The following is an 11,648-nucleotide window of genomic DNA, read 5'->3' on the forward strand; positions in this document are numbered from 1 at the left end:
GTCACAAAGTGCTCCATTGAAACTTTGTTACTTAAAAGAATTTCATGGTAATGAAGTATCAAATTCAAGGTAACTCCTTGAACACCTTCCTTGCATTAAGGTTTCTACCTCATATGTAGATTTTAATAACCAACTGTAAGGGTCGAAGACCAATTGTAATATGTCGAAGACCTAAGTTTATTTTACAAGGCACATTTGTAACGAAGCGTATTGTTTTTTAGTCCTTGTAATTTTTTTATGCTTTCTAGTTTCCTATAAATAGGGAACATTACTTAGAGTTAGATAAGAGTCTTTGTAGAACTTGTCTATTCTACTCTCTGTAACAATTGAAAGCATAATAGAGCTGAAACCAGATCATATTTACATCTCGTGTTCAATCTAAATTCGTAGAACTCTGATTTAATTCATACTTGATTCCACACTTGATTAATTGGTATCAGAGCAGGAATCATCATCTGCGATCTGATTTTCACTCTGATTCAAAAGGTTTTTGAATCAAATTTCTGATTCACATGAAAAAGCATTCTAGATCTTCAGATTGTCATTCGATTCTGCAACTGATTTGTTGAATCGAGTATTCTACTTGATATTTCTGATCAATTTAGCAATTTGCTTTCAAATTCTTTTTAATTTCTCAAAATTCTCAAAAAATTTCTTCCGTACAACAATGGCGAACTTCAATCTCAACTCGATGACTTCATACTCTCATCTACTAGGATCTTCAACTAAGATTCCTATGCTTATTCCAGAATACTATGATCAATGGGCGGATCGGATGCAGGATTACTTGAATGGAATCGATGAAGAGCTTTGGTCATGTATCTCAGGGAATGTTATTCTTCCGACGAACCTTCAACCATATGGATCGTCATCTAGTACTTCGAGTGTGGAAAATCAAAATGATCGAATGAAGAAACTTGAAAAACGATGCATAAGGGAGTTACATGGTGCATTACCTCCAGTTGTGTATAACTATGTCAGGAGTTGTACAACTGCAAAAGATATCTGGAATAATCTTAAAGACAAGTTTCAAGGTAGCGAGAAGATGAAAATCAATTCAGTTAAGCAATGCTTGATTGAATTGAAGGATTTCAAGCAAAAGGATGGTGAAACGATTGAAAGTTACTATGATAGGTTGAACGAGCTAATTTACAAATGCAATCGTTATGGAATCACGAGGTCTTCCATGGAATTCAATCTCACATTTGTTATGGGACTCCGTAAAGAATGGAGGAGTGTTAGTATGATGGTGAAAAATCAGGAAAGTTTCAACACATCTTCTCTAAATGATTTGTACAATCAACTGAAAACTCATGAAAGTGAAGTAAATGAAATTGCAGAAGAGTCAAAGCTTAGTCTTGGAGGTCCATTAGCACTAGTCTTTTAAGTGTCTGAAAAGGAAGCAGTCAAAAATGGTGATTCTGATGATGAAGAGGGGTTTCTCATGAATTCGGATGATGAGGCGGTAGCTTTCTATTCAAACAATAGAGTCAAAAAGTTTTTCAAGAAACCGTTTCTTTCAAAGATGAAGCAAAATGAGGGAAAAGGTAATTCCGTGAATAAAACTACTGGAGAGGAGAAGAAGAAGTATGAGAAGATTGATGTGAAGGGTACTGAGGAGAAGAGAGAGAAGAAACTGAAAGGAGATTCTGGTATGGATTGTCATTATTGTAATGGAGCCAATCATCTAGCAAATGATTGCATGCTTCGAAAGAAAGATGAGAAAAAGAATAGAGTGAAGGATGAGGCATATTATGTGGAGAGGTTGGAAGAGGTGCGTACGAAGGCTAAAAATTTGTCTTTGGTGGCTCAAGGTGAACAGGAGAATGATGGCACATATCAAATTTGGTCTTCGGGCTCCGATGATGAGGAAATGTGTAATCCTACGCATGCGGCCATGTATGCAAAGCTGGAGGAAGATTCATACGAAGAGGTCAAGGGTCGATGCTTTGTGTCGAAGTCTGCTGATAAGTCTCCAATGACAACAAAGGTACGTAATATTCTTCAATCTTTCAATATTCCTTTGAGTGCATATGATTCTGAAATCGTTGCTTTTGATGATACTGTTGCTTATTTTGATAATTTGGTTGTTTCGGCTAGCAATAAAGCTAAGAAATTAAGCGATCATTTGTTAGAGACTCAGAAGAAGTTAGATTCGAAAATTCTCAAGATAGAACATTTAGAATTGCAAATAACCAACATTATGTGTGATCGAGATTCGTTGTCTAGTGATAGAAAACTCTTATTAGCTCAACGAAATATCTATTGTAATTCTGCTAAACGTCTATATGGGAAAATAACTGCTTTGCATCATTCGTGTGAAATTAGCAAGGAGCAACATAGGAAATTATTACCTTTTCTAGCATATGAGAGAGCGAAGGTCGATAATATTTCGTATGATTGTGAGAAAAATATTGCTGAGTTTGACAAAATTCCTGATGATAGATATGCTTATGGACTTGTCAAAATTGACGAATGTCTTGATTCAAATGAATTAGTTAACATTGTGAATGATACTTTGATAAAATCAGAACAAATCAAAATTTTGAAAAAGACTAAGAATTCGACATCTAATTCTCAATCTAATTTTGCCGATATTGAAGATAACTCTGACAATATTAGCGAAATTAGTGATATTGAGGATGTTGATTGTTCTCAGTTGTCTGTCATTAATGTTGCATCAAAATCTAAAGGAAAAGAAAAAAATTAAGGATTTGAAGCTTAAGATTGACACTGACAAACCTTCTACTTCGAAAGATTGTGATTTTGTGGATATCCGAGATAGTCAAACGGATAGGAGTGATGATGAAAATGATGATGATAATTCGGACAGAAAGGTCTCATCAAACAAAGATTCGAAAGAAAATGAAATTCCACGTGTGGTTGTTGATCAAGTGATTGGGGACACTGAAAATTTCGACAAAGTGTTGTCTGAAAAAGGAGCCCATTATTTGGAAACAAATCAAGTGGTGTATCCGAATTTCAAGTGTACTGATGATGTTGTTTTCCCCAATCAAGTGTTTGTTATCACTGGAAATGCTGAGAACATTAAACCAGAATTTAACAAAATGGTCGAAGATGACAACAAGAAAACAACAAACGAAGGGTTCTTTTCAAATCAAAGCACTGTTGAAAATAATATAACACAGAATCTGTATGTTTTTCAAAGACAAAAACCAACACGCAAATGAAGTTGTTGTCACAATAAATTCCAAAGAATTTAAAGAACAAACTGACAAGTTTTCAAAAGAAAATTCAATTTCAAAAAGACAAGCTCGAAAGAAGATTTTTTGGCAAACCGTTGAGTTACGAAAGCAACAAAATGGTTTGACAGTAAAAACAACTGAAAACAAAAAGACTAAATTTGTTGAGAACAAGTGTTCACACTCAAAAAATCATTCAGATCAAAAGAAAAATCCCGCTCAAACAAATAAAACAAGATCTGAATTTTATCCAAAAACAAACTTTTCGAAAGCTTCAAACTCATCATTTTCTAAAGATAACAAAAATACCTCAAAAAGTGTTAAAAATCAAACATCACTACAACGATTTTCTTCTCATCAACAAACTAGGTTTTCTCAAAAACAAAAATCTCAAAATCAGTTTTCTCAAAATATAAGTGTTGGAAACAATGATGGAAGTCGATACGCTATGGCATTTCGACCTAAATCAAATGTTGATTTTGTTCCACAAAAACCAAATTTTCCAAATCCTAAAGGCAAACAAACCTTAACAGTTTCATATACAAAAAGGGTTGTTTCGTGACAAAAACATCGATCATTGGCTTGAAGGAAAATGACGAATGTATCAATCAATGAAATATTCTCAACAACAAATTCACGAAGCTTATGAGAATTATGTGAATAATTCGTCAATTGAAAGCTCATCTTCAAAAGACTCGAATGTTTCAGGGAAAACTTGGCAACCAGTTTCGAAAGAAAAGCATGTACAAACACATTCTAAAAAGACGAAGGCATGTGTCAGTCACAATCCTAAACTAACAAAAACTTATGTTTCTGTTCCTTTACCTAGTGATGTGGACTTAATTGATAGTCTCAAAACTAAAGTTTGTGATTGGGTTAAAAGTTCTGCAATTCATTCTGTTTTCAAAACTAATTACCAATGACCCAAACAACCTTGGGTACCTAAATTCTTTCATTGATCGCAGGTACTATGTGACGAGCAATATGATGAAAAATGGTATATCGATAGTGGTTGCTCACGTCACATGACTGGTCGAAAGGAAAATTTAAGAGATTTTCGTAGCTTGGAAAATGTTGGTGTTGTGAAGTTTGGAAATAATCACAAGTGCCAGGTGAAAGGTTATGGCAAAGTCATGAATGGAAAGTTTACAGTTAATCGCGTAGCTTATGTCGAAGGTCTTCAACATAACTTGATAAGTGTTTCACAACTTGTTGTGGGTACTGGAAATCAAGTGGTGTTGAACGAAGAAGGCAGCATCATTTCGAATGTGGAAACTAACGAAGTTTTGCTCAAAACCAAACGACATGGTGACATGTTTACTCTTGATATCAAACCAATCATCAGCAAAACCTCAGTGTGCTTACTTTCGAAAGATTCCTCTGACATCATCTGGCTATGGCATCGACGTTTATCGCATTTAAACTTTCGAAATCTGAATAAATTGGTTGTTGATGATCTTGTTCGAGGTTTACCTGTACTAAAGTTTGACAATGATACCTTGTGTGCAGCTTGTGAACAAGGGAAACAGCATAGGAAAGGACATCCAATTGTTACAGATTTGAAAATTATGGAACCGTTGGAACTTCTTCACATCGACCTTTGTGGACCATCAACTGTTGAAACTCTCAACAAGAAACGGTACATTTTGGTTATTGTTGATGATTTTTCACGATTTACTTGGGTATATTTTCTCAGGTTAGAATCTGAAGTTGCTCAAACAATGATTGAATTTATAAAGAAGATTGAGATGAGTCTGAAGAAAAATGTTCGAAAGATCAAAAGTGATAATGGATCTGAGTTTAAGAACAATGTGTTGGATTCGTACTTGAAAGAAAAAGAAATTTCACATAACTTTTCTTCGCCCTATACACCTCAGCAAAATGGTGTTGTTGAAAGACGAAATAGGTCACTTTGCGAAGCCGCGAGAACTATGTTGACATATGCAAATCTTCCTCAATTTCTGTGGGCTGAAGCAGTTTCGATAGCATGTTTCACTCAAAATCGATCTTTCATACATCGTCGATTCAATATCACTCCGTATGAAATTATCAATAATCAAAAACCTAATGTCAAATTCTTTCATGTTTTTGGTTGCAGGTGGTTTATAATGAATCTTAAAGATATTCTCTCAAAATTTCAAGCTAAGGCTGACGAAGGCATATTTTTGGGATATTCGCACAATTCGGTTGCATACAGAGTGTTAAATAAGCACACACGAAAAGTCGACGAAACATTCAATCTTACTTTTGATGATTATTATGTCAAACAAGTTGAAAAGCAATTTGCACAAAAACCAATTATTAATGAATCATCTGATGAAACTGAAGAGTCAAATTCATCTGATGTTGATTATGATTTAATTTTTGGTATTCCTGACAGGGCTGTGGATGCTGAAATTCATGCGAATGATAATCATCACTCTGAATCTTCGAAGCATACTGATGACTTGGAAATTCCTCAAACTATTGTAGATGTTAATTCAACAACGAATTCTCCAGGAGTTGGCGAAAGTATGCATAATAATCCAGTGGAGGGAGAGCACTTAGATTCGAATACTCTGGTTGAGGGGGAGCATTCTTTCAAGGGGGAGAATGGAAGAATGGATGAAGTTGTAGTTGTTGAGGGGGAGCATCTAGTTGAGGGGGAGCATCAGAATGATATTTCTGTTGAAATTGAACGAAATAATAATGATCTGATAAGTCTTTATGAAAATGATGAATTTCACGAAATTAATGATAATCTTTCTGTTACAGGATCTGAACATGAAGTGATGTACGAAGATGCACCTTTAGAATTTGATCCAACATATCCACCGTTAGAAAAATGGACAAGAACTCATCCGAAATATCAAGTCATTGGAAATCCTCAAGATGGAGTATTAACAAGAGATCAAATTCGTGCGAAGAATGAGGTATTAAATACTCATCAAGAATTTTGCATGTTCAATGTTTTCATCTCGAAAATTGAACCAAAAACACTTAAGCTTGCAATGGAACACTCAGATTGGGTCGTTGCAATGCAATCTGAACTACCTGAATTCGATAGAACAAGGTTTGGCAATTAATTCCTAAACCTGAAAATGTTTCGATTGTCGGGTTAAAATAGATTTTCAAAAACAAAACCGACAAAGATGGAAATATTGTTCGAAATAAAGCACATTTAGTTGTAAAAGGATATTCGCAACAAGAAGGGATTGATTATGAAGAAACCTTTTCCCATGTTGCAAGACTCGAGGCTGTTCGAATATTTTAGCTTATGCAGCTCATAAGGATTTCGATGTGTAGTGGTGTTGATTATGATGGCATGTGCGGAATAAGAAAAGATCTAGTGAATCATCATGTAAACTCAAGAACACAAGGAGTAAATAAATCTGTGTAAGCTCATATTAGATCTAGAAAGAATATACAAATGGGTTTGTACATAATTTCTCTCTCTAGTCTAACACTCCAAAATGGTTCCTTTACATAATGGGAGTCACTCACTTCCTATTTATAGGAAAGACTCAACCCATTTACACATACAAGAGGGGAAAGCCTAAAAAACTACATCCAAGAGTGACTTTGCACCCTAACATTCTTCCCCTCAAAGTTAGGATTGGATGTCCGGCTTCAATCTCCAACGAGCTAGCGCGATTAAGACCAAAATCCCCCTCGAAGTAACACCGGTCTTCAAATCCGCAAATGAATATTCGACAAACCCGAGAAGCTTTAAATACCCCTCATTCTCCCTCTTTTTATAATCAAAAAATGATTATAAAACCCACTAAGGGTGAGAAGCGCCCGAGGAATAGTCTTCACGATACTGCCGCTTGATGTGTACCAAAAATGAATCACCAAAAATCTTGCACGGAAAAACAATCACGAAAAAGCCACGAAAAATTTCCAATTTATGAAAATTTTTGACTTTTTGGGTGAAAGTTGCAAGATTTTTCAAAAACCGGGTAAAAATCGTCACTTTCTGAATTCTGCAGGGACCCGTTGCACCCAAAACAGCCATATATGCAAAACTCTACCCCCTTTCCAAAGCTGGGTAGAAAGCGTCAATTTGCACAAACTGCAGGGGCTTGAAATGCATTTTCTCTAATTTTCAGCAAAAACAATCCTTTTTTCGAATTTAGGTATGAACTGCCAAACATTTGAAGCTTCAGGGACTATTTTCGAAAATTCTGCCATTTGTGCTCCAAACATACGAAGAGTTGTCCCAAACATTCGAATTTTCAGAAAATTTTCGAATTTGGGTGAAAAGTGTCAAACATTCGAAACTTCAATTAATTGATGAGGTTGCCAAATATTCGAAAGTTCAGGGGCAGAATTTGAAAATTCTGCTTTTTGATCAAAACATATGAAATTTGGATCATTCATACGAAGCCTTTTTCCATTTGTCAACCATTCGAAACTTGAGGGACTACATTCGGAAATTTTGCTTTTCCATTCCAAACATACGAAATTTTGCAACGCATCGTACGAAAGCATCTCCTCTTCATACGAAAATTTTCCCAAACACGAATTCGAAGGCATTCGAAGCCTCTTAATGAACATTAACCTCTTAATCATCCAACCTCTGAATCGAATTTACTCACTTCGTACATTCAACCCAAAATCAATTTTTCGTTCTTACAGTTCATCGTTTTTTTTTCTTTCCTTGACAATCGATCACAAAAGCAAATTTCCATCAAAATCATTCTTCCCTGTAGATGCGAACGAACACACATACAACATACAGGCACGAAATCGACTCCAACTCATTCAATCATTCATTCATAATCAAAGGTTCGTTTGTCCCCAAACCAAACCCATATCAACCATCAACATTCGAAATCAAAAACCATTACTTAACCCATCGTCTGTCGATTTTTCGTGAATTCAGATTCCAAAAACTTTCGAAATCCATAAACATCAAAATCTTCGCTTTTTGAGTTTCATTCCAAAGCATCAACAGCAAACATTCGCTTTTTCATCACAAATCGTCGACCTTAACCAACATAATGAAATCAAAATCGACTTCCTTTAATCCTTAACTTCGTATAATTGATTCCAATATCCACTTAGACTTCGCATCGACCATCTGTTCGTCAATGGATCCAAGTTTCCATCGATTCCAATCCTTCCAAGAACGAATCCAGACTCCAACATCATCGATATCACATCCCAGTTCCAAAACAAAACCAAAATCATCCGATTCCTAACTCCAACTCAAGCCATCAATAACCAATTTCACATCCAACTTCAAAATTAAATCCCAAATTGAACCTGATTTCGACTTTCACAGCCTCTAAACAACTTGTAATAACCAATTTCAACTTTCAATTCACTGAATCAACAAACTAAATCTGATTTTGACTTTTGTTTGACTTTTTGTTCATTGGTAGACAAACAACAAATCGACAACTTTTCAGAGCAATTTCAGATCAAACACACTATTCCAATTGTTCTTCATCACCGTCATGAGTTCTTGACCAAGATCATCAAGATCCAAGAACCAATTTTTCGATTTCTAAACTTTATCTTGAACAAAATCGATTTTGTCGTAGACCAAATTATATGAAATCGATTCCCACTTGCAGATTAACAAACAACAACCATCGATTATTAGAAACGATGGAACGAAAACGAAAATCAAGAACAAGAACTCAACTGATGAATCGGCTTGGATTATCAAGATGTACAACTCGTATATGCATAGAATAAAAAATACGCAAGAAGTGATCATGCGACTCAAGAATCAAACAAGAAAATATTGATTTCAATATAAATCGAGTTTCGATTTTATTGATCTTGACTTTAGTAGAGTTTTGATAAATCGAAGCTACGTTTTACACTCGATTGTTCAAACTCCGACTTCATTGATTTTGAGTGAAACACGGATTTTCACAAAAGGATTATGGATTGTGGATTGGGCTAATGAAGTAAAGATGAACAGTAATCATTTGGGCTCAAATTAACCGTGAATAGTAATATCACAATTTGGACTCAAAAGATCTTCATGAACAGTTACGGATTCGTGACTTGGGCTCAAACATTCGAATAATCATAGTGATCGGATCAAAACTTTGGGCTAAATCAAAAGTAATTGAATCACAATGAACAGTAAACGAATTTTGATTTTAGGCTCAATTTTTGATCTATGCAACAATAAATGGATCAATCAATGGGGTGAAAACGAATTTTGATCCATAGAGACAAAACGATCAAACAATGAAAAACGAAAAATACGAATTGAAATCATGGACGTTTTGGAATCCATTTGAGAATTTGTGATACCTTTTTGACGAATCGAGATCCATTTGCAACGAACGAATCAAATTTAGAAGATCTTGGTTCTTTTGTTGGAATGAGAAAATCTCCAATTTGAACATTGTACCACCCATTATGCGTGATGTACAACTCGTTCTTCGTGTTCTTCGTGTTCTTCAACGATCCAAGAACATCTTCAAAATAACCACCAATACTTTTGGGTTTTGACTTCAAATTCATTGCAACCTTTGGAGATTGTTGCTTTGGAACCCAAATTTGCTTGACGGATTTCAGATTCACAACAACATTCGATGATTTTTGTGAATAAACCCGCTTGTTCTTCCGATTAATCTTCTTCTTCTTTTTCTTTCTCATCTTTTTGCATCTTGAAGACTTGATTTCATGAACAAACCCACTTTCCACAACATCAACTTTATGAGTTTGAATCAAATCTTTTGGAGTTTGATACTTGTGAATTTCTTGGATCACCGGCTTCCGATAAGGAATCATTCCTTCAAACGAATCACAAGAACACAAAATATCATTGGTTTGAACTCCAATCGAGCAAAAAACTTTTTCATCTTGAAAATCAACTTGAACGCCTTTTTCTTGAACATCAAGATCATCATCAAGAACACCTTCCCAAGCTTCACGACAATCTGCATAATATTCAAGTTTATTGCTTCCATATTTGCATTCAGCACGAGAAATTCCTTTTATGACTTCTCCATCTCTTCTATTTCTTCGTCTCTTTTGATATGTTGTAACCAAACGATCAAACAAATCTTTGGTTTGAAAAATTGGATGACTAATTAATTCTCCAACTTCATTCTTTTCTCCATTTACAACGATATCACATTCACTTTTCAATCCAACAGTCAAGCTATAAAGAAGATATTCAAAAGTGCATTCACCTTGAACATCCTTACTATGTATCATCCATTTCTCCATAATTGCTTCTTTTCTTTTGAATCAAATGATATGAACTTGGGTTTTCTAGAGAGAGAAAGTGATTTTGAATGGGTTTTCTAGAGAGATAAAGCAAAAATCACTTGAATTCTAGTGAAGAAAATCGAATTATGAGTATAATCAAAGATGAATTCGATTTCTAGAATCCAAACTCTCCAAATCACGAAGATCAATGATCAAAAAATGAATCACCAAATCAAGATTGCCATCTAGGATCAATTCTTGATCAAATCAAGAACACCCGCTCTGATACCAATTGTAGTGGTGTTGATTATGATGGCATGTGCAGAATAAGAAAAGATCTAGTGAATCATCATGTAAACTCGAGAACACAAGGAGTAAATAAATCTGTGTAAGCTCATATTAGATCTAGAAAGAATATACAAATGGGTTTGTACACAATTTATCTCTCTAGTCTAACACTCCAAAATGGTTCCTTTACATAATGGGAGTCACTTACTTCCTATTTATAGGAAAGACTCAACCCATTTACACATACAAGAGGGGAAAGCCTAAAACACTACATCCAAGAGTGACTTTGCACCCTAACACGATGTCTATCAAATGGATGTGAAATGTGCTTTTCTTAATGGTGAACTTGAAGAAACTGTTTACGTTGAACAACCTCCAGGTTTGGTAAATGAAATGCATCCTAATCATGTATACATTTTAGATAAAGCTGTATATGGGTTAAAACAAGCACCAAGAGCATGATATGCAACTCTTACCAGTTTCTTAAAACAGTCGAAATTTAAACAAGGATCAGTTGACCCCACATTATTTCGAAAGAAAGTTGGGAATCATCTAATGCTTGTTCAAATTTATGTCGACGATATTATTTTATGCTCTACTGACCCTGCTTTGTCTAGTGAATTTGAGAATTTGATGAAAAGCCAATTTGAAATGAGCATGATGGGTAAAATCAATAATTTTCTTGGTTTAAACATTCATGAAAGCAGAGAAGGAATTTTCATTAATCAGGAAAAGTATACAAGGAATTTGCTCGAAAAATTTGGAATGAAAAATAACACGAAGCTAAGAGTTCCAATGGCAGTTGGTACAAGGCTATCGCCTTCGTTAGATATGTCTGCGGTTGATCTTACTTTATACAGGAGCATGATAGGTTCATTGCTTTATCTTACTGCAAGTAGACCTGATATCATGTTTTCTGTATGTAACCGTGCTAGGTATCAAGCAAATCGACGAGAACCACATTTAACTGCTGTGAAGAATATCTTTCGT

The sequence above is a fragment of the Lactuca virosa genome, chromosome 1 (assembly GCF_052849685.1).
Source record: "Lactuca virosa cultivar CGN04683 chromosome 1, Lactuca_virosa_CGN04683_v6, whole genome shotgun sequence".
In the NCBI taxonomy this organism is placed as follows: Eukaryota; Viridiplantae; Streptophyta; class Magnoliopsida; order Asterales; family Asteraceae; genus Lactuca; species Lactuca virosa.